This window comes from Pongo pygmaeus, chromosome 7, assembly GCF_028885625.2.
Source record: "Pongo pygmaeus isolate AG05252 chromosome 7, NHGRI_mPonPyg2-v2.0_pri, whole genome shotgun sequence".
Lineage (NCBI taxonomy): Eukaryota > Metazoa > Chordata > Mammalia > Primates > Hominidae > Pongo > Pongo pygmaeus.
In genome coordinates, this window is record NC_072380.2 from 127,435,219 (window position 1) to 127,458,120 (window position 22,902).

The window sequence follows — 22,902 nt, forward strand, 5'->3', positions numbered from 1 at the left end:
TAGCTATGTGGGGTAATGCACATGTTAATTAGCTACATTTAGTCACTCCATAATGTATGTGTAATTCAAAATATCATATTGTAGATAATAAATATATGCAATTTTATCTGCCAATACTAAATAATAAAATTAGAGAAGCAAGGCATCCTCAATATCTTTAACAACTAACTTAATTAGAAACAATGTAGGTTAAAAGGCAGTGGGATGTTGTATTCAAAGTGATAAAAGAAAAAGAATGTAGCCAAGAACTGTGTATTTGGCCAAACTGTCCTTCACAAACAAAGGAACAATTGAGATGCCCTGAGATAAATTGAAACAGAGAGAATTTATTTGCTATCAGATGTGCCATAGAAGAAATAATAGAGTAAGACTTTCAGGCTTAAAAGAAGGGACACTTACAGTGTAATCTGAATACACTTAAATAATAAAGATTATTATTGAATAATTAGATTATTATTACTAAAAACTATTTTTTATTTGTAACTCATCTCCTGATTTAAAAATAACTGCATAAAGTGATATTTACGAAACTGGTTTAATGTATTTATAACATATAACTATGTAATTTGTTTGACAATACTAATACAAGGAGGAAAGAGATGCAAAGCTGTATTTTAGCAAGGTTTTTGTATATTATTTAAATTAACTTGGCATTAATCCAAAGTCTATTGCTTTAAATTAAATGTAATTTTAATCCCCAAGACAACTTTAAAGAAAGTATTTCAAATGATATAGCAAAATGCATAACAAGCAAATTAAAGTGTTGTGCTGTAAAATACTTAATACAAATAACCAGTAATGAAAGAATACAGGATCAGAAAAGACATAAGATACGTAAAAATGGCAAAATGGCAGGCATACATTCTATGTGATCAGTCCATACATAAATGTAAAAGTACCAAGAGACAGATAAAAAAGGAGATTAGTAGTATAAAAAGTAAAAACAAACAATTTTGAGTCAAAGTAGTAAATAAGTTCAATGCAAAAAGGTTGGAAAATATATACCATGCAAACAGCACCCACAAGAGAGCTGGAATGGCTATATTAATTTCAGGCAAAATAGACTTCAACAAAAATTGTTACTAGAGACAAAGAATAATGGATTATAATAATAAAAGTCAGTAAATAAATTATAATCATATATGAATTCAGGTTACCTTATTTGAGGCCAAGATATCTTGTTTCTAACCCTATTATTTGCCCATATCAGAAATGTTTAAAAGCTTTATCATGAATTTTGGTGCAAAAGGTGTTCTAATTATGCATTTATTTGATTTTTCCACTCTTGATAATTATTTTCCATCTGAGGGATGTGCCATAATAAGATTCTAGATTAGTATGAGGAAGATTTTTGTTTTGTTTGTTTTTGTTTTTTGGAAAGACAGAGAGGGATGATTTTAATAAAAAAGTTTGGAAAGAAGAACTGCGTGACATGCCAACCATAGATGAGATCTCAGTAGTCAATTTTATTAGATTGAATCATATACAATTGCCATTTTTTATACAACTTAAATATGTACAGTTTCCTATTGTTCAATATTAATAAGAAAGAGTTCGTATAGAAATAAATAATAGTTCTGGAGAAAATTTGTATATCCCTAGGAATATATAGCTACATCAGTTTGATAACGATTTCTATATCATGTCACACTTAACTCACTGCATTTTAAGTACTTGTTCATGTCTGTTCTCTAACTAGGCTCATGATCCTTTAAGTAACCAGCCAAACCTCACTTATTTTTTACTCTCAGATACAAAGCATAATAACAACATTACGGATGTTACATGAATAATTAAATACATGAAAATTTCACATTCCCTTTATTTTTGTCATTCTACATTTATAAAATCTTTCCAGCAAGCTCTCCAACATCATCTTACATAATCTTTACTCAAGCTACACTGGCTTTCTTTTCTGTCCTCAAATGCACTAGCATATTGCTCACCTCAACATTTCCACAAATGTTATTTTATTCATTCCTTTATTATATTTGCCTTGACTAACTTCTATTAATAATTCAAATCATAATTCATATTTGAATTCTTCTTCCAAAATGCTTCTTCCAAAACACTTATCCTGATTCACTCTTCCAACATTAATAAGGTTGTCCTTCTCATGTGTTCTACATAGCATATATATGTGTTATGTATCATATATATGTGTGTTATGTATCATATATATATTTAAATAGTCCAAGAGAAGGCAATTTATTTTCACTTTATCAATCAAACCATGCAATCATATGTTTCGATGAAGGAAAAACAACCTCCTTAATATATTTTTATGTTTTCTTAATATAACTATCATTCATGGATGTACTCATATATATGCATATATATATATATATATCTTACAGTGATTTAGAAACAAAGTAGGAACATTAATAAAGTTATAATTTGCAAAGAATTTATTTTAAATATATACATACTTATACATACAAACAAGTGATAGTTTACAAGTTTAATATTAACTTAATACTAAGTAATATGAAGTAATAGCCATGTATTATTGATTCTTCTTTAGCATTTAATGTGCATTAACATTTTATAAGTAGCAATGTCTCACTACATCTTCCAGTAGATGTCATTTGTCCATTAATTTGAACCACTGAGAAAAAAGAATTTATATGTCAAGGTTATAAGATGCTAAAATGTGGCATTTAATTATCTTGTAGTTGAATAGAGAAGTTAAGAAAGAGCATGATATGGAACTAATGGACCAGCAAGAATGCAAAGTACCTTTCAGCACTGAAGTAATTGGGCAGAACAGTGGAAGAGACCACAATACATGATGACTTCATTAATTTTCAAATTAAAGGGCAAGATAAGGCGGCCACTATCATGGAGTTATTAAGGTAAAACAAGCTAATCAGCACATTTCAAGTGTAAGTTGTCAGCTAATCATGCAATGAGTACCAATTTCTGAACAGTACAAGAGAAAGCAATTTATTCTCCCTTTATCAATCAAACCAGGCAATCATATGTTTCACTGGAGAAAAAAAATCCTCCTTAATTTATTTTTATCTTTTCTTAATATGATTTATCTATCATGCATTGGTAGGCAAACTATCAGAAGACAGTAATTTTTTATTTCATTCTCAGAAGCATTAGAAAAATGACTTTTTTTCAACATAACATTAAACGTGAAAACCTTTCACACTTAGTCACACTGACATAGTGATCGTTGTCATGAACCATCAACTCATTTATATCCTTAACCCCCTTTTACCAAAAAGTTTTACTGGTAGAAATATTTAAAAATAATTTTATACAACACCGTATTAACATAGCCTATATGTAGAATGCTAAATCTGGACGTGAGAGAAAAATAATCAGGACAAAGAAGTCATTTTTTCCCAAAAACAGGGCTCAAAAATTTAACCCCTAAAACAGAGCTAGAAAATTTCTTGACAACAAATATCTTAAGTGGCAAATAAGGAAAACAGCTCAGAAAAGGTAAAGGCCCTAGGATTACATTGAAGGCCTATATTTGTGTTCAGTTTACCTAACTAGCAAGGGAAAAAAACAACATTTAATTAATGCTAATAACCATGTCTGTGAAACGCTTGTGTATAAAAGCAAAATTGATAGGTAGATTGATAAATAGGTTAATAGGTAGAGATAATTCTGATACTGAGGATGATAAGATATCAAGGGCTAGATGTTCCCTCTCACCATAAAAAAAGACTGAAAAACTGGGCAGAGATACAAAACAACATTTTTCAAACATTGAATAAAAGATATCACAGAATTGTGATCCCTGAGAAAAGGGAAATGAATAAAGTGAGCCATACAATTGCTCTAGCTTTCTTCCTGAATTCAATTTCTTGAATGTGTAAGAAGAGAGGGATAACCAAACAAGGCATAGTGTTCATGATGAATCAAGTAGGCTAAGGCAGATAGAAATTATGTGACTGTGTTAGAAGGGAGGCAGTATGCAATAAAAGAACTCTAGGAGACCCCTTAAAGCTTTGTTGATTACTAAGAAGTATATCCACAGGGTGAAACTCTATGAGTCTGAGCAGGGGGAATCAGAGAGGTGGGAGCTGAATTTATCCCGGTGTAATAGTAGGACTGGGAACTGTTCGAATTTCAATCATTTAGGGTAGAGAGTCATCAATTATTACTTTGGGTATTCAACAGAAACCTCAGAAAGGCCACACTTAATATTTGGGCTCAACTATACTTACACTAAAGGACACCTTAACAGAGCTTAAAAGTAAGTCTCCAAGGATAAAATTGAACCAAAGTAAATTAACTGCTTGCCAAAACAAGCTTCAGTTCTCTTTAAAAGAAGATAACAAAACCCAGACCCAACAATATAAAATTTAAAATATCCAAGATCCAGAAAACAATAAAATATAATGCATATACAGAAGACAATCAGTCAACAGAAAGAGACTCAGAAATAACAGCCAGAGGTATTAAACAGCTTTTATAACATGCCCCATTATTTTTTTAAATGAATGTAATTTGCAGAGAAATGGAAATGTAGAATAGAGCCTGAAAGAACTCCTACAGATGAGAAATACAATATCTAAAAGGCAAAATTAGCTAAACAGAAATATATTTTATCTATTACTTATTTAAAATAACAGATCAGTAAACTTAAACACAGCAGAAGAAATTAGCTGAGGGAAGGAAAGACACAAAGAGGAAAGCATTGGGGAAAATAGCGTCTTAGTGACCGTATTAGTCCATTTTCATGCTGCTGATAAAGGCATACCTGAGACTGGGTAATTTATACAGTAAAAATGGTTTAATGGATTTACAGTTCCACATGGCTGAGGAGGCCTCCCAATCATGGCAGAAGGCAAGAAGAAAGTCACGTCTTACATGGATGGCAGCATGCAAAGAGAGAGCTTGTGCAGGAAAACGCCCCCTTATAGAACCATCAGATCTTGTAAGACTGATTCACTATCAAGAGAACAGAACGGGAAAGACCTGCCCCATGATTCAGTTACTTCATACTGGGTCCCTCCCACAACATGTGGGAATTCAAGATGAGATTTGAGTTGGACACAGCCAAACCATATCATTGACTTATAAACACCTAGTATCAAGTGGTCTAATATACATGTATCTGAACTCCAGAAAACAGTGGAGGGTAGGGGTGGAGAGTAAACCAAAAACATATTTGAAAGAAATGTTCGTTGAAAATTTCTAAATTTAAAGAAACTATAAGCCCACGGATTCAAGTTATAAATTCTGATAAGAGTAATAAATAAAAAAACCATACGAGTGCACATTGTAGTTAAAAATCCTAAAAAACAGAACAGAAAAAGTTTAAAATAGCTGGAGATAAATGACACACAAAATAAAAAAGAGCACATTCATCACAGTCTTCTCATCAGAAACCTACAGCTCTATACCAAAACCAATACCTTTCATAAATAATGGCAAATAAAAGTTGTTTTTTAGATTTTGGGGATACAAGTGCAGACTTTTAACGTGTATACATTGTGTAATGGTGAATCCTGGGCTTTTAGTGTACCTATCACCTTAAAAATATTTTCTTATAAAAATATCAAAGAATTTCTTGCCAGCATATCACCAGCAAAAGAAATGTTTAAAAGAAGTTGTTAAGAAGACAAAATACCAGACGGAAACGTAGATATAGTGTTCTGGAAGTAAATATTTTTCCAAAAATGTGTAATTATTTAAAGCCAACATACTAACAATGTGTTATAGAATTCAAAGCACCTGTATGTATATATATATACTATATAGAAATAATAGCACAAAAAAGCAAGGGGAAATGGCAGGGTCCAAGTGTAAAGTTCTTATATTGTATTTGAAGTGGTATGAAAGTATTTGAATGTAGAATGCAGCAAGTAAAAGATAAAATGTGCCTTTCTTAGGTCAATCACTAATCAATCAATCAATCATGATGTATACTAAAAACAGTGAAAATAATTTGAAATTTTATAAAATAAATAATTTATTCAAAATAAGGCAGGAGAGCAGAAAAGAGAAACAATGAACAGATGGAGCCTATAAAAATCATATAAATTGATAGATTTAAACCCAAACATGCTGACAACAATATTATATCTAACAGTCTAAACACTGCAATTAAGCTACAGAGTTTTCTCATAGAATAAAACAATAAAACCCAAATACATGCTGTCTGTAAGAAATCAATTTAAAATACAAATATGCAGATAGGTTAAAAGTAAAGGAATGAGGAAAAAAGAGACCATGCAAATGCTAATGATAAAATTTAAGTGGCTATGTAATTATCAGTGTAAACTATAAAAAGAAATATTGCTAATGACAGCAAAAAGTATATTGTACAAAGATTAAGTATTCAATTCAACAAGGCAAATAGTATAACAATCCTAAGTGTGTTTATACCCAGTAAAGGACTTCAAAATACATGACAGAAAAACTGACAAAACCAAGAAAAAATAGACAAATCTGTCATTACTTTTGGTAATTGCAACACTCTTCACTCATAATTTATAAACCTCAGTAGAATACATATTTTATTCAAGTACACCTGGGATGTTCATCAGGGCAGATTATGTGCCAAGCCTTGAACAAATCTGAACAAACTCAAAAATAGATTAAATTACACAGTGTATTTTCTGAGCACAATAGGAGTGAATTAGAAACCAATATCTCTTTCCAGATATATATATATATATATATATATCTTTTAAGAGACACAAATACTTTTAAATTAAATACCACATGACTAACTGAGCTATGCACCACAGAATACATTATAAAGTAAATTATACAACACTTTGAACTGAATGACAATGGAAGCTCTACATGTAAAATTTGTGGGATGAAATTAAAGCAGTACTTAGAGGGAAAACTATTGCTTTATATACTACATTAGAAAAGAGGAAAGATCTAAAACCACTGATCTAAGCTTTCACCTTAGTAACTAGAAATCAGAAGGAGGAAATTAAATCCATAGTTGATAGAAGGAAAGAAAGAACTTCGAAATGATAAAAAATACAAGTGATTAAAATAATCTATAATATTCAAAGTGAATTTTTAAAGAATAATTACATTGATAATAACTCTATACAAAGTGACCAATATAAAAAAATGAAAGATGAGATGGAAGTATTTTACAGATATTTAAGTATAATAATAAACTATTATGAGCAATTATTTTGTTAATAATTTTAAAAATCAATCATTGCCTTGTGGCTGCAGTGAAATATGAGGAGATTACTTGAATGGACCCCAAGAGAATCATTTGTGATAATAGACATGTTTGATATATTTAAATTGTGCTGACAGTTATATGCATGTATCATATGTCAGAAGACATCAATCTGCACAATTAAAAGAAGCCCATTTCATGATTTGTAAATTGTCATTTAATAAAGAAGGAAACTACAAATATTGGAAGACTATTGTGTTAAAAGTTCAAATAGCATTAAAGGTTACTATTGATATGTGATATTTTGATCCTGTCATGGTGTTGTTAGCTGGCTGTTTTGTAGACATGATTGTGTAATTGCTTTATAGTGTTTGTGGGCTATATACATAAGTGTATTTTTGTGGTAGCAGGTATCTTTTGTTCCAAGTTTAGTGCTTCCTTAAGAATCTCTTCTAAGGTTGGTCTAGTGGTAATGAATTCCTTCAGTGTTGCTTGTCCAAAAAGTATTTTATTTCTATTTTAATTTTGAAGCTTAGTTTAGTGGAATATGAAATTCTTGGTTGGAATTTCTTTATTTAAAGATGCTGAAAAAAGGCCCCCAAATTATTCTGGCTTAGAAGGTTTCTGCTGAAAGGTCTGCTGTTAGCCTGATAAAATTCCCTTTGTAATTGACTTGATCCTTCTTTCTAGCTACCTTTAAGACTTTTTTTCACATTGACTTTAGTGAATTTGATGACTATATGCTTTGGGGATGTTTATCTTACAAACTATCTCACAAGAGTTGTATATTCCTTCTATGAGGCTACAGTAACCAAAACAACAGGGCACTGGTACAAAAACAGATGTATATACCAATGGAACAGTATAGCGATCACAGAAATAAAGCCATACATTTACAGTCATCTGATTTTTAACAAAGTTGACAAAAATAAGGAATGGGGAAAGGACTCGCTATTCAATAAATGGTGCTGTGTAAACTGTCTATCCAAATGCAGAAGAATCAAACTAAACCCCTACATATTACCACAGGCAAAAATTAACTCAAGATGGATTAAAGACTTAAATGTAAGGCCGCAACCTATAAAAAATCCTAGGAAACATTCTTCTCGATATCAGCCTTGACAAATAATTTATAGTTAAGTCCTCAAAAGGAATTGCAACAAAAACAAAAATTGGTAAGTGGAACCTAATTAAACTAAAGAGCTTCTGTACAGCAAGAGAGACTATCAGTTAAGCAAATAGGCAACCTACAGAATGGGATAAAATATTGGCAGACTATGCATCTGACAAAGGTCTACAATCCAGAATCTACAAGAAACTTAAATTTATAAGCAAAAAATCAACTCCTTTAAATAATGGGCAAAAAACATGACAGACACTTCTCAAAAGAAGACATGCAAGCAGCCAACAAACACGTGAAAAAATGCTCAACATCACTAATCATCAGAGAAATGCAAATCAAAACCACAATAAGATACCATATCACACCAGTCAGAATGGCTTTAGTTAAAAAGTCAAAAATTAACAGATGTTGGTGAGGCTGTGGAGAAAAGCAGATGCTTAAATACTGTTAGTGGGAATGTAAATTAGTCTAGCCACTGTGGAAAGCAGATTGGAAATTTCTCAAAGAACTTAAAACAGAACTACCATTCAACCCAACCATCCCATTCCTGGGTATATACCCAAAGAAGTACAAATCTTTCTTCCAAAAGAACACATGCACCTGTATGTTCATCGCAGCACTATTTAAATAGTGAAAACATGGAATCAACTCAGGTGCCCTTCAACAGTGGATTGAATTCTAAAAAATGTGGTACTTACACACCGTGGAATACTATGAAGCTACAAAAAGAATTAAATCCTGTCTTTTACAGCAACATGGATGCCGCTGGAGACAATTATCTTAAGCAAACTAACACAATAATAGAAAATTGAATACAACATGTTCTCGCTTACAAGTGAGACATAAACACTGGGTAAATATGAACAAAAAATGGCAACAATAGACACTAGAGGCTACTAGAGGGGAGAAGGAAGGATGCGGGCAAAGGCTGAAAAGCTAACTATTGAATAGTATGCTCACTACCTGGGTGACAGGTTTAGTTACACCCCAAACTTCAGCATCACACAATATACCTTTGTAGCAAACCTGCACATGTATCACTTAATTCTAAAATAAAAGTTAAAAAGAAAAAAAATCAAATAACAAGGAGAATTTGGGTGGGAGAAGAAAAAGTAGTAGAACTCAGAGTGTTTGAAAAGAGAGAAATATTAATAGAATTTGGTGGATTAATGACAAGATGAGGGCAGGGGAAAATTAATCTCTCTTTATCATTTACTTTATTACTTAATGAGAGAATAAAAGTAAGACACTCTATCAATAGGTGTACCTTGTTTTTGTGCACTTTGCTTTATGACACTTTGCAAATATTATGTTATTTTCCAGTTGAAGGTTTGTGGCAACCTTGCCTCAAGCAAGTCTGTCAGTACCCTTTCTCCAACAGCTTCTTCTCACTTCATGTCATATTTTGGCAATTCTTGCAATATTCTAAACTTTTAATTATTATTACTAATATATTTCTTATGGTGATCTGTGATCAGTGATCTGTGATGTTACTATTGTAATTATTTGAGGGCACCTCAAACTGTACTCATAAAAGATGGGCAACTTAATCCACAAATGTGGTCTGTATTTGGACATCTCCACAGATCAACTGTGCCCTTGTCTCATTCCTTTTCCTTGGCCTTCCTATTCCCTGAGACAAAACAATGTTAAAATTAGGCCAGTTAATAACCATACAATGACCTCTAAGTCTCCAAGTGAAAAGTGGACTCTCATGTCTCTCACTTTAAAATCAAAACCTAGAAATGATTAAGCTTAGTAAGGAAGATGTATCAATTGCCAAGACAGGTTTAAAGTTAGGCCTCTTGTGCCAAACAGCCATTTATGAATGCAAGGGAAAAGACCTTGAAAAAAATTGCCAAGTGTTATTCCAGTGAATATACAGATTTTAATAAAGTGAAACAGCCTTATAGCTGATGTGGGGAAAGTTGTAGTGATCTGGATGGAAAATCAAACCAGCCTTAAGCCAAAGCCTAATTCAGAGCCAAGCCCTGACTCTTCAATTCTATGATGGCTGAGAGAGCTAAGAAATCCTGCAGAAGAAAATTTTGAAGCTAGCGAAGGGTGGTTCATGAGATTTAAGGAAATCTCGTCTTCGTAACAAAAGTGCAAGGTGAAACAGCAAGCGTTGATGGAGAAGTTGCAGCAAGTTATCAAGAATTTCTAGCTAAAATCATTGATGATGGTGGCTACACTAAACAACAGATTTTCAATATATATAAAATAGCCTTATATCGGAAGAAGATGCCATCCAAGATTTTCATATAGCTAGAGAAGAGAGGTAAATGCCAGGCTTCAAAGCTTCAAAGGACAAGCTGACTTTCATGTTAGGGGCTGATATAGCTGGTGACCTTAAGTTGAAGCCAATGTTCACTTATCATTCTGAAAATTCCAGAACCCTTAAGAGTTAAGGTAAATCTATTCTGTCTTAGCTCTATAAAAGGAATAACAGAGCCTGGATGGCAGGACATCTGTTTATAGCATGATGTATTCAATATTTGAAGCCCACTGTTGTGACTCACTGCTTAAAAAACAACAACAAAAAGATTCCTTTAAAAAGGTTGACAACGCACCTGGTCACCCAAGAGCTCTGATAAAGGTACAAGGAGATTAAAGATTTTTATGCCTTCTAACACAACATCTATTCTTCAGTCCTTGGATCAAGAATTAATTTCAATTTTTAAATCTTGGTATTTGAAAAATACATTTTGTAAGGCTAAAGCTGCTGTAGATAGTGATTCCTCTGATTAATCTGGGCAAAATACGTTGAAAACCTTTTGGAAAGTATTCATAATTCCAGATTCCATTAAGAACATTCTGCGATTCATGGGGGAATGTCAAAATATCAGCTTTAAAAGAAGTTGTTGATTCCAACCCTCATGAATTCAAGACTTCAGTGCGGGAGGGAACTGCAGATGTGGTAGAAAGAACAAGAGAATTAGATTTAGAAGTGGAGCCAAAGATATGATTGAATTACTGCAATTTCATGATAAAACTTTAACAGGAGAAAAATTGCTTTGTATTGATGAACAGAGAAAGTGGATTCTTGAGATGGAATTTACTTCCTGGGGAAGATGCTGTGAACATTGTTGAAATAACAATAAAAAATTAGACTATTACATCGTCTTAGTTCATAAAAAAGAGCAGCAAGGTTTTAGTAGATTGACTCCAATTTTGAAAGAAGTTCTTTTGGGAAAATACTATCACAGTATCACACGCTATAGAAATCTTTCACAAAAGGAAATGTTCATAGATGCAGCAAACTGTATTGTTGTTTTGTTTTAAGAAATTGCCACAGCCACCCCAGCATTCAGCATGACTACAGTGATAAGTCAGCATCCATCAACACTGAGACAAGACCCTTCACCAGCAAAAGGATGAAGACTTGCTAGAGGATCAGATAATAGCATTTTTCATCAATAAAATATTTTTAAATTTAGGTATGTACATGTTTTAGACATAATGCTATTGCACACTTAATATGCTATGGTATAGTATAAACATAACTTGTATATGTACTGGGTAACAAAATTGTGTGACTCACTTTATATGATATTCACTTCATTTCAGTCTGGAAGCAAACTTGAAATCTCTCTGAGCTATGCCTGTATTTATTTATTTGGAAAGAGGTACGATACAAAGGGGGAGCTCTTATTAATTGAGCAAGCTAAGCCTTGTGAATAAATAAATCAAATGAACTAATGGATGAATTATATAAGTATTTATGTGCAAGACATTATCTGAGCACTGTAGGGAATTTGAAAAAAATCTGTCAAAAATAATCCTACTTTAAAGCACTTTTTATTAATAGGTGAAATCTGCATAAATAATGGCAAAAATAAAGTGTTTAGTTCTATATAGAGTATAGTTTTAAAGCAAATGTGAAGAAACAAATAGGAAGGAACTAATTTTCCCAGAACAGAACTGTCAAGAGTTTATACAGCAGGTAGTACTTGAACTGGTCTGGGAACAATAGCATAATGTGACAAGGAGCATGTTTGCTGTTCTGAGTACTAACGCCCCACATCCTAATATAGTATCTTCAGAGTTCAGAAGAAAAAAATATTTTGTAGTTCTCTCATTGTCCTAATCACATTAAAATAAGAAATAAATACTTATAATTGACTATGCATATGGTAAAATAGGATACAATTACAATTTTCTGTAAATATTTAAATATCACTTTTTAACTTCAATGTTTTTCATTTAGATTGCAGCTAGTATAGAATATCAAAATTAAATTCTGAGAAAATTCAAATTGACTGTTAAGAAATTTACTTAGAACACACTAGACATTTGCTGTGCAATTTGTATTTGTGAATATCCTGGGTGTGGAAAATAAAATTCTGAAATTTTGATACAGACAATCTCACCCCTTGAAGATTATACTTAAATTCTGAAAAGCGAGCGAAAGACAGGAGAATGAAGATTTAGGTGATCAGATGAGAAGAAACAACAAGAGGGAGAGTACTGAGAAAGAAAAGATTAGAATGAACACGTAACTTTCTGTAGTTGGTCTTAGATACTTACTGGGGGAAAGAGAGAAGATAGGAAATAGGGTTGTGCAGTGTGTTGTCATCTGCTTAGTAAGAAATTTGGATGGCAGATTTGGCAGTCTGAACTTTACCCTTCCCATAATAAGGAGCTATTAAAGTTTGTGTTTGTTTTGCTTTATTTTAGAACTAGGACAAGCCATGATCAGGAAAATTATCTGATTCAGAGAAACTAACCAATTTAAGTAGGTGGCATTCAGGCTGGGCACGGTGGCTCACGCCTGTAATCCCAGCACTTTGGGAGGCCGAGGCAGGAGAATCATGAGGTCAGGAGATCAAGACCTCCTGGCTAACACAGCGAAATCACGTCTCTATTAAAAACACAAAAAATTAGCCAGGCGTGATGGCAGGCGCCTGTAGTCCCAGCTACTCGGGAGGCTGAGGCAAGAGAATGGCGTGAACCCGGGAGGCGGAGCTTGCAGTGAGCCGAGATCGCGCCACTGCACTCCAGCCTGGGCGACAGAGCGAGATTCTGTCTCAAAAAAAAAAAAAAAAAAAGGTGGCATTCATTTCAAGAAAGTTTATTATCACTTTCTTTTTTATTCCTTTCATTTCCTTATCCTCAACATTCCTAAAGAGAACAAATTTCATTGTTTTCTCATTTGTTCTTCACGTATGGGATACTTTCAGGGTGAAATCCTGGATATGTGATTCTGAAGTTAAAGCGTAAATGCAAATACATAAGTACTTCTGTTAGATATTGCCAAATTCCCCTCCATGTTGGAATGAATGTTTTTTTTTTATTCCCACCAACAATACCCAGGGATCACTTCGTCCCCACATTCTCACCTACAAAATTGATTTGTTGAGTGTAGAATTTTTGTTAAGTTTAGTGATAAAAACTTAACTACTTTTGTTTTGTAATTAAGAATGTAGCTTAATATCTTTTCATATGGAGAAGTTATTTTGCACCTTCATTTATGAGTCATCTTCTGTTCATTTTTTCCAGAGGTTTTCATTTTTTTCTTTCAATTAAATAACCATTTATGTATAAATAATAAACAAAGGGAGATTAGCCCTTTGTATGTAATATATGTTGCAAATATTTCTGAATTTGTACACCTTCAGATCTTGTTCAGTATTTTCCTGGGTATTATTGTTTGTATATTTTGCCATATTAACTCTAGTATCATATCTTCTAGCTCCAGAAAAACCTGAGCGTTAAACGAGGGAATATTAAATTTACAAATTAACACAAGAAAACTAACATCTTGATGTAGTGGCAGTCTAATAATAACAAGGGCATATTTTACTTTTGTCCAAGTGTATTTGTATATATTTTATAAGTGTCATAAGTTTCCTCAGTTTTAAGTATTTCTTAAATTTAATGCAACATGTTTTCTTTTTTAGTATTATGAATGAGATTTGATCTGCTATTAATTCTTCTAATAATCTATATTTATATATATAAAGGTTGCTGAATTTTGCATGTAAATTTGTATTCCAATAAGTGGTTGAATACTTTTAATACCTGAATCTTCTTTTCAATGATTATTGTTTTATTTTAAATTCCTGCTATAAAAAATTACCACAAGCATTGTAGCTTTAAAAAATGCACACTTATTTGTTCACAGTTCTGTAATGTCAGATGTCAGATATTTAGGCATGGCATGGCTAGCCTCCCTGTTCAGGGTCTCAGCGGCTGAAATCAAGATGCTGAAAGAGCTACTCTGATCTGAGGTTCAGTTTCTTCATCCTTGATTATTCAGGTTGTTGGCAGAACCCAGTCCCTTGTGGTTGTACAACTGAGATCTCCTTCTTCTGGCTAGCTTTTAACTAGGTGCTTCTTTCAGCATTTACAAGATACTCATGTGCATTCTCACGTGGCTGTTTCCAGGTGAGAAATTCTCACATGTCAAATCTCCCTCATGCTTCAAATCTCTGACTTTCTTTGCTTCTAATCTCCAGACACAGATTTAGAGGCCTCATATGATTAGACCAAGCCCATTCAGATAATCTTCTTACTTTAAGGTCAACTGATTTGGTACCTTAATTAAATCTGCATAATCCTTTCCAGCAGTACTTGGTGTTTAATTGAATAACTGGGAGAAGTTGTGTGTACAGCAGAGGTCAGGAATCTTGGTGGCTGTAGTGGATTGGATAATGGCCCCCAAAATATATGTTCTGCAATTTCAGAATGGGACCTTATTTGGAATAATTATCTTCATCTACCAGAAGCCAGGAATGAGTCATGGACCCAATGCTGCTTCAGGGCCTGATGATGTTACCTACAAACACCTTAAGCTTGTACTTCTAGCCTCCAGAACTATGAAGGAATATATTTGTTTGGTTTTAGACCACCAGGTTTATGGCAATTTGTAACAGCAGTCTTAGGAAATGAATACAGGGGGCATTTTAGGATTCCGTGTATCACAGTTATCTAGAATTTTCTAGGCTGGGATACAATTCTCCATGGATCTGCTGCATTTTTGCATATCCTGCAAAGCAAGGCATTGTCTTTTTTTTTTTTTTTTTTTTTCTGAGCTATATCTGCGGCATAAAACAGATGTAGTTACTGCTTCTTAGGAAACATTTGGTTCTCCAAGCTCAAGGATCCTCTCTGTAATACAGCTTTGTGTGTATGCAGACTTTCATCTGGGCTCAGTTGCATCACTGCTGTGGGTTTTGTGGACAAGAAAGATTGGTGCAAGTAATCTGACAATCATGGTGCTTGCTGTGTCATGAGTTAATAAAGTTCTTTGTCTCTAACCCAGGAGTCTCATGTTCCCTATCAGTTTCCATAAAACTGTGGCAAGCTTACTCGTTAGTTTGCAAGCAGTGGTAAAATCTGAGACCCTTTCTGGTTTCTAAAAGTCTATGCTATCATATCATCTGCAAATAGAGATAGTTTTATTGTTTATGTTCAGTCTGTATTACTCTTTTATCCAATTGTTACTAACACCTAAAATGCAATGTTAAATATCAGTGAAGACAGTGAGCATCTTTGCTTTATTCATAATCGGAGTGTAAATGCTTTCAATGTATTCCTATTAAGTATGATGCTGACTTTAGGAAATAGACACACACAAACATACACACACACACACACACACACACACACACAGAATCATCCTAAGGAAGTATCCATTTACTCCTATTTAATCATGAATTGTATTCATCTTGATCAAAGTTTTCTTCTGCATCTATTGAGATAATCATGTGATATTTCTCCTTGCTCCTATTGAAATGGTGATTTACATCAATTGATTTCCTAGACTTGAGTCATTCTTGCATTATTGGTATGAACCCACTTAGTCTTAGTATATTTTTTTAACTAGCATTTAAGTCTGTTTATTAATGCTTTATTCAAAATATATGCTTTGATATTGATAAGTCATATTAGTTTGTAATACCTTTTTGTGCTATCATACAACATATCAAATTAGTTACAAAACAACCATTTCATTCCTCAGGAATAGCCTAAAACAATTTATGTCACATGGGGATTATGCGGATAATGTACTTTCTTTTTTTTTGAGACGGAGTCTCACTCTGTCACCCAGGCTGGAGCACAGTGGCACGATCTCGGCTCACTGCAAGCTCCGCCTCCCGGGTTCACGCCATTCTCCTGCCTCAGCCTCCTGAGTAGCTGGGACTACAGGCGCCCGCCACCACGCCCGCCTAATTTTTGTATTTTTAGTAGAGGCGGGGTTTCACCGTGTTAGCCAGGCCGGTCTCGATCTCCTGACCTCATGATCTGCCTGCCTCGACCTCCCAAAGTGCTGGGATTACAGGCTTGAGCCACAGCGCCCGGCCCGTACTTTCTAAGATTTAGTAGAACTCCCTATGAAACTCTTTGGACTTGGTTCTTTTTGGAGAGAGTTTAAATAATTTTCTGTACATCTGCCATGAAAATTGGATGTATTTAAGCTTTCTGTTTCTATTAAGCTTAGTTTTAGTAAATTCCATTTTTAGGAGCTTTATCTATTTCATCTACTTTTCTAATGTATTTGCATAGAAAAGTTCAAACTAGTGTGATTTTAAAAATTTTTTGTCACTGGTTATTACCCTTTTTCTTATATTTGCATACTTGTGTTTTCTCATTTTTTTTTCTGATTCCAATAACTAAATCTTGTCTACTTTCTTAAACTTTCTAAGAACTATGACGTTGATTTATTGATTTTTTCTATTGGTTTCCTGTCTAATCTTTTTCTTACTACCTTTTGCTTTATTATCTTCTTCCTTGCGCTTTAATTTGTTGATAATTTTCTACATTTTTGAGTTGAAAATTTATATTAATATGACTTGTTTATTAGCCTTTTTTTTTTTTTTTTTTTTTGAGACGAAGTCTCGCTCTGTGGCCCAAGCTGGAGTGCAGTGGCAGGATCTTGGCTTGCTGCAACCTCTGCTTCCCGGGTTCAAGCAAGTCTCCTGCCTCAGCCTCCTGAATAGCTGGGATTATAGGCGCATGCCAACATGCCTGGCTAATTTTTGTGTTTGTAGTAGAGACAGGGTTTTGCCATGTTGGCCAGGATGATCTTGAACTCCTGATCTCAGGAGACCCACTTGTCTTAGCCTCCCAAAGTGCTGGGATTGCAAGCATGAGCCACCGTGTCCAGCTTTGTTACTCTTATCACATAGGAGTTTAAGGTAATGGTTTTTTTTTTCTCTGTCCACATTGTTAAATGTATCTCATAGATTCTTATATGCAGTGTTTATATTATCATAATTTTAAAAAACTCTTCAATTTCTGTGTGTTCTTCCATTAAGCAAAGTAATGTATAATACAATTTTTGTTTTTTCTCATTTCCAGATGGAAATTATGTTTAAAAAATTTTGATGTATAATTTTTTTGTTTTGCTGTCATAATTTTTTCTGTAAACTTTCTACCTTAGTGAACTTAATGATATTTTCTTTGTGTCCTCATATGTAATCACTTTTAATGAATGTTCCATTAGTCCTTGATAAAAGTTATATTTTATATTATTGGGATATAGTGTTCAATTGAAAACTATAAGAATTGCATGATTCTTTATGCTGCTTAGATCTTACATAATGTTTTGTAGTTTTGTACATCTCATTCTTTTTTTACTGGTAGACTGAGCATTTGTACTGTATTGTACTGGCTTGTCAATATCTACTATTTTTAAGTGAGTTTACTTCTTGCATCTTCTTCATCTTGCTTTGTATATGTGACTGCTCTGTTATTTGCAACATAGATATTAAAATCTATTATATTTTATTTTAAATTATTAAACATTATATAATTTTATTTGTATTAGTTGATGTCTATTGGCCCAAATTCTATTTTATCTATCATCAATATCACAGCTATGTTTTCTTACTATTTTCTATTTGCCTGATATAACTTTGTCAAACCATTTATTTTGTGCTATTTAAATTCCTGCCTTAGTTGCTTCTTGTATGTGACATAAAGTTGGATATTATTCAGCCAATTTGTAATTTTAAAAAGTGTAATAGTTAATTCTATTCGTGTATACTGATATCATGAGTAGGCTTCTTCTCAGAGCTTTAATGCTCTTTTATAATTACTATGTGCGTTATGTTGTGTTTACTAGTTTTCTCTATTTGGTATGTTTTGCATATTGTTAATTTCTTTTGGAGTTTAGAAAGATTTATATTTTTTGTTCTAATATTACCTTTTCATTCATGCTCTTTATGGAGCTCATTTAAATATTTACTCACTGGTTTGTCAGTTTTAAGTGCTAAACTTTGACTCTGTTACCATTTACTTCTGCTATAGACAATTGACTGATTTTACTTTCCTTATATCTTCTTTGTTTTCTTCCATTTTTTGTTTCATCTATTGTACTTTGTCAGAATATGTAACATCTCCAATTACTTTTCTATCAGGTATTAATTCTTATTTTGACTTTATGTATACAATTAACTATAATAAACACTTATCATAAGTCTTTTGCCCAAAATTTCTAAGGTTATGTGCTATTTATATAAAGCTCAACCTCTAGTAGATTTCTTTGGAGGAGCTTATGTTATAGTTTTTTCTAAAATTTTATATATTAAAAACTGTTTTCCTATAGGTATGATATTTGAAGCACAGCTTGGTTGGATGTACAGTTTTTTCCCCTGCCTTTTTTCACTTGACTTTCCTGAACATACTGTTCCACTTTTGTCTTCCTTTGTATGTTGCTCTTGAAAAAAAAGTAAGACTAACCTAATTTTCTGACTTTTATATGTAATGTTATGATGTTTTTGTGAAGCCATGTTAAATTTTTCTTTGTCTCATACTTTAGCAGCTTTATTGTGACATGTCTTGAAGTTGAACTTTTAGGCCAGTATTCCAGGGAAATATATATATACACACACACACATATATAACATATATATACACACATTTCTATATATACATGAAAGTTTTATATATGTATACATACATATATACACATATATATATTTCCCTGGAATACATAATATATATATAATCATCTTTATATATATATATATATATGCACACATGTATATATGTATACACACAAATATGTAAGAGATTATTCATATAATCTCTTATTTCTGGCCTATTCTCTTGGAATAACATTTATTTGTTAGTTATACCCATTGTTGTTTATTTTTCTTCTTCAGTTATTACAGTAAACTTCTTTTTCTGTCTGGCTTTCCCACCACCTTGCCTTTTTTTTACTTTTATCTTTATTTCAGTTTTATTTTGTATATTATTTTCTTACAATTCTTTAATGCTTGCTACTAGATGTTCATTTAAGTCTGTTACTCTATTCTGCCTTGGGAAGTTTATAATTTATTCTTTATTTCTTATATGGTTTGGTATTTTAAGTTTCTTTTCTCTGTTTGGTTGAGATTCTTCGTGAGTTTTTTTTGTCTTTTTCCCCTATGTGTTTGAATTTATTATCTTATTTTTATATCTCCAAATGTTTGTCTGAATATATTTCATTCAGTTTTGAGTGTTTAGTGATACTCAGTTTTCTTTTAATTCTTGTTTTTTTGTGTGTGTGGGTGGAGGGAAGCTTCATCAGCTAAAACATTTTTATTTGAATTTTACAGACTTTCTTATTCAATAAATTTGAATGATTTTAATTTTTTTTCCTACTTCTAGAAGTTTGTCGACACTGGTTGTAGTTCAAGTGCACCCTCTTCTGACAGTAAAGTGAAGTACATAATGCAATATGATTGATCTGTGAGTGATGTGGGATATCTTGTTTGTTTCATCTCCGTAAGCGTTTTAATTTTCCGTTATCTTGTTCTTCCTCTTTATTGCCACATATGAATGGGGTATTACCACTTCCCTCTTTAAGTGGATTTCCCTAGTGGCAATATCTCCATGAGACTCACCGTTTTCCTACACACTCTGAAACGTGCATCTTGTGTTGAGTGTTGTGAAATATCATTTCCTAGAACTATGTCTGTGACAGTTGAACTCTAAGTGTTGACTTGCTCTTCCTAGCAGCAATTTTGTTTATATTCTATCTATATCATCCACCTCCCTCTCCTCTTAAGCTCCCTTTCTCGATAGGTGCGAATCTTGCTTGGTAAGAGCTCTGTTGTAGTTTGGTGTTTGTAATATTCTCTGCCTGTAGCCATGTTAAAAAGAAGGTTATGTATGTTTGTCTCCCAGTCACTCTCTCTCCTCTTTCTCTCTCTCTCTCTCTCTCCTGCTTCATTTATCTCCATTTATTTCTCTTTCTTTCAGAAGATATATGCACAGAGTTTCTGGTTATCCTCCAGACTCACAAGTGTAAAAATATCAGTTTATGATTTTATTTCTAACACCATTATTTATTAATAACTTAAAATAACTAAATGTACTTTAACTAAATATATTTATTTATAACTTATATACTTAAAATATATTTGAAATATGTTCATAATTTGCAAACAAATATTCACAAATGTTTATAATTTTATATAGATTTACATTTTTCAAGATGTTTCCTCACAAATTAAATTGTCTCAAAATTACATTTTATTAATAAGAAAACTGTAACTAGTCAGTGACTTGGCCAACTGCCAAAAATAGCAGAGAGAGAGGCTTTAATCAAGACTTTTAATGTTATGCTAAGGTTCTCTGAGTGTGGACACCTAACTGAAGAAATAATTTTGTGAGTGAATACTAACATTTAAGATGCAAATTATAGCCTCATTAATAATGGCATCCCCCTAGTTTACCTTGGTAATGATCCTGTTGTTGACTTTGCCAGATGGCTTAGTATTCCTCTTAAATTCGTTAGGTATGTAAACATATATAACAGAAATTTTTTCTTATTAAGTTTTATTGGACAAATGCAAGTGACCTCAAATTCCTCTAGAAATAACATTTTATTACATTTTAGTCAGTAACTGTAATATTGAGAAACATAAAATACCTACCATAACTTTGTAAACCATGAGTTACAATGATTTGCTTAGTTGAAAGATAAAATTTAATTTGTCTCAAGTTCAAACAAACATGCTTGCCTGCCTGTATTTTTTTATTTATTCATTCCAAATATAACATTGAAAAGTGCCATCTCTTGTCACTTACTAGCCTTTGGGTCTATGTTTTTATGTTTAATTTATTGATGTGTGGCTTCTTTTACTTTTGCAGATTAAAAATGAATTAAAATAAAATAATGATCTGCTTTTACTGCCAGACAAGATGCTAAATGTCCTGTCTGCCAAATTTACAGTGTATAAGTAGCAGTATGTGTCTAATAAAAAGTTTCACAAAAACACAAAATATGAAAATGTCAAAATGCTTACTGTTTAATATAAGATCATTAGTTTTTACCATACCTAATCAAAGAGCACTTCATTTATGTTTCCATAATGGCCAACAAATGTTTTAACAAGCAGTAATTCCATGTAGGAAGTATTATCTTTCAAAAATCAAGCATTCAGTGATATAGAGGGACAGTTTCTTGTCAAAACATGGTTCATCATGTAGCTGTCAAAGAGAGTCCAACATTAGTGCCCACTGTTTTGTCTGTGTTGAATGTAATTTTTAATACTGTTAATCTGATAATTTTGCTTACTAAAACGGTCTTCACTTACATATGAAATCTGTGGCTATGCATGACCTTGATAGAAAAGAAAGAAAAATTACCCTTTTGTTATTTATTGGGCACTGGATGAATTATAAAAAGAATATGGTTCAACTGTTATTTTGATCTTGGCAACTATTTGGACCATTGGTAAGTTGGATATGTAAAATAGGACATTATTTCAAACAATTTGGTGATTAAGCACTGCATGCTTAACTATCTGCATTGATGAACACAAAACTAAGGTTTCTGAACTAAAATGAAAAATCCATGTTTATTGTTTTGTCTCTCTGTTATTTATAAGTGTTATATAATTAGAATGTCTAAGAATTACTCTTTTTAGAGATGGGTATACATTAAAAAGTGAATTGATCTTCAAACCGTACCTCAAACTCAGGCAGGGCAGTGGCGGCAAAGTGTCACTGAGCTGCCGTGATGGAGCCTCATGGGTGTTTTTCCTTCTGAGAATCTTTTGCACTCCTCTGAATTACAACACTTGAAGGTAACACATGATTGTGGACTGGAGATTTAGAATCATTGCTGGTCCTTTGATTGTGAAACCCAAGGAGTCTTCTTCTTCTATGGCCTCAAAGATCTTCCACATCTGGGTGAGGTACAGAGCCATGTTCTACAGCAGAGCCAGGTTGGGCCTTTTCTTTGGGCCTCTTTGGGGTCACTATGCAGCAGTTGGACTGACAGACCAAAAACTCCGAATATGATCAAAATTGTAGCTCAGGAAATCTTATTAAAAAAAAGAGAGAAGAAAGAAAAAGGGTGAAAATGCAGAAAGAAGAGAAGGCAGCCAGGAAAAAACAAGAATAAGAAGCCACAAATGTGACTAAGATGAAGATTCTTCCCAATGAGATGCTCTTGACAGAAAGTGACAAATGTGCCAAACTTGATGACATGGAAGACAAAGAATTGAGCAAAGGAAAAGCCAAGAAGCTGAAGAAGCACAGGAAAAGTTCCACAATGAGTATGTGCAGATGGTTCAAATCGGAAGCTTCAGGGAAAGAGACATGGGATTAACTTTTTAAAGTAAGCCCCTGGTGGGCTGATGTGTCTCTTTCTGCCCAGTAGTGACGACACCCTGACACCCAGATCATGTTTACAGTTGTCTTTGGGTCC

At 33.0% G+C, this 22,902-nt stretch overlaps 1 long non-coding RNA gene across 1 annotated transcript in view; it reads left to right on the forward strand.

The window, feature by feature from the left end:
• The window catches only part of LOC129042776 (uncharacterized), an 87,181-nt gene that overhangs the window by 11,854 nt on the left and 52,425 nt on the right, over window positions 1-22,902 (forward strand). Inside the window, exon 2 of the long non-coding RNA XR_008504202.1 lies at window positions 2,676-2,855. This is a non-coding gene — a long non-coding RNA (uncharacterized LOC129042776). The remainder of the gene's footprint in view (window positions 1-2,675; window positions 2,856-22,902) is intronic.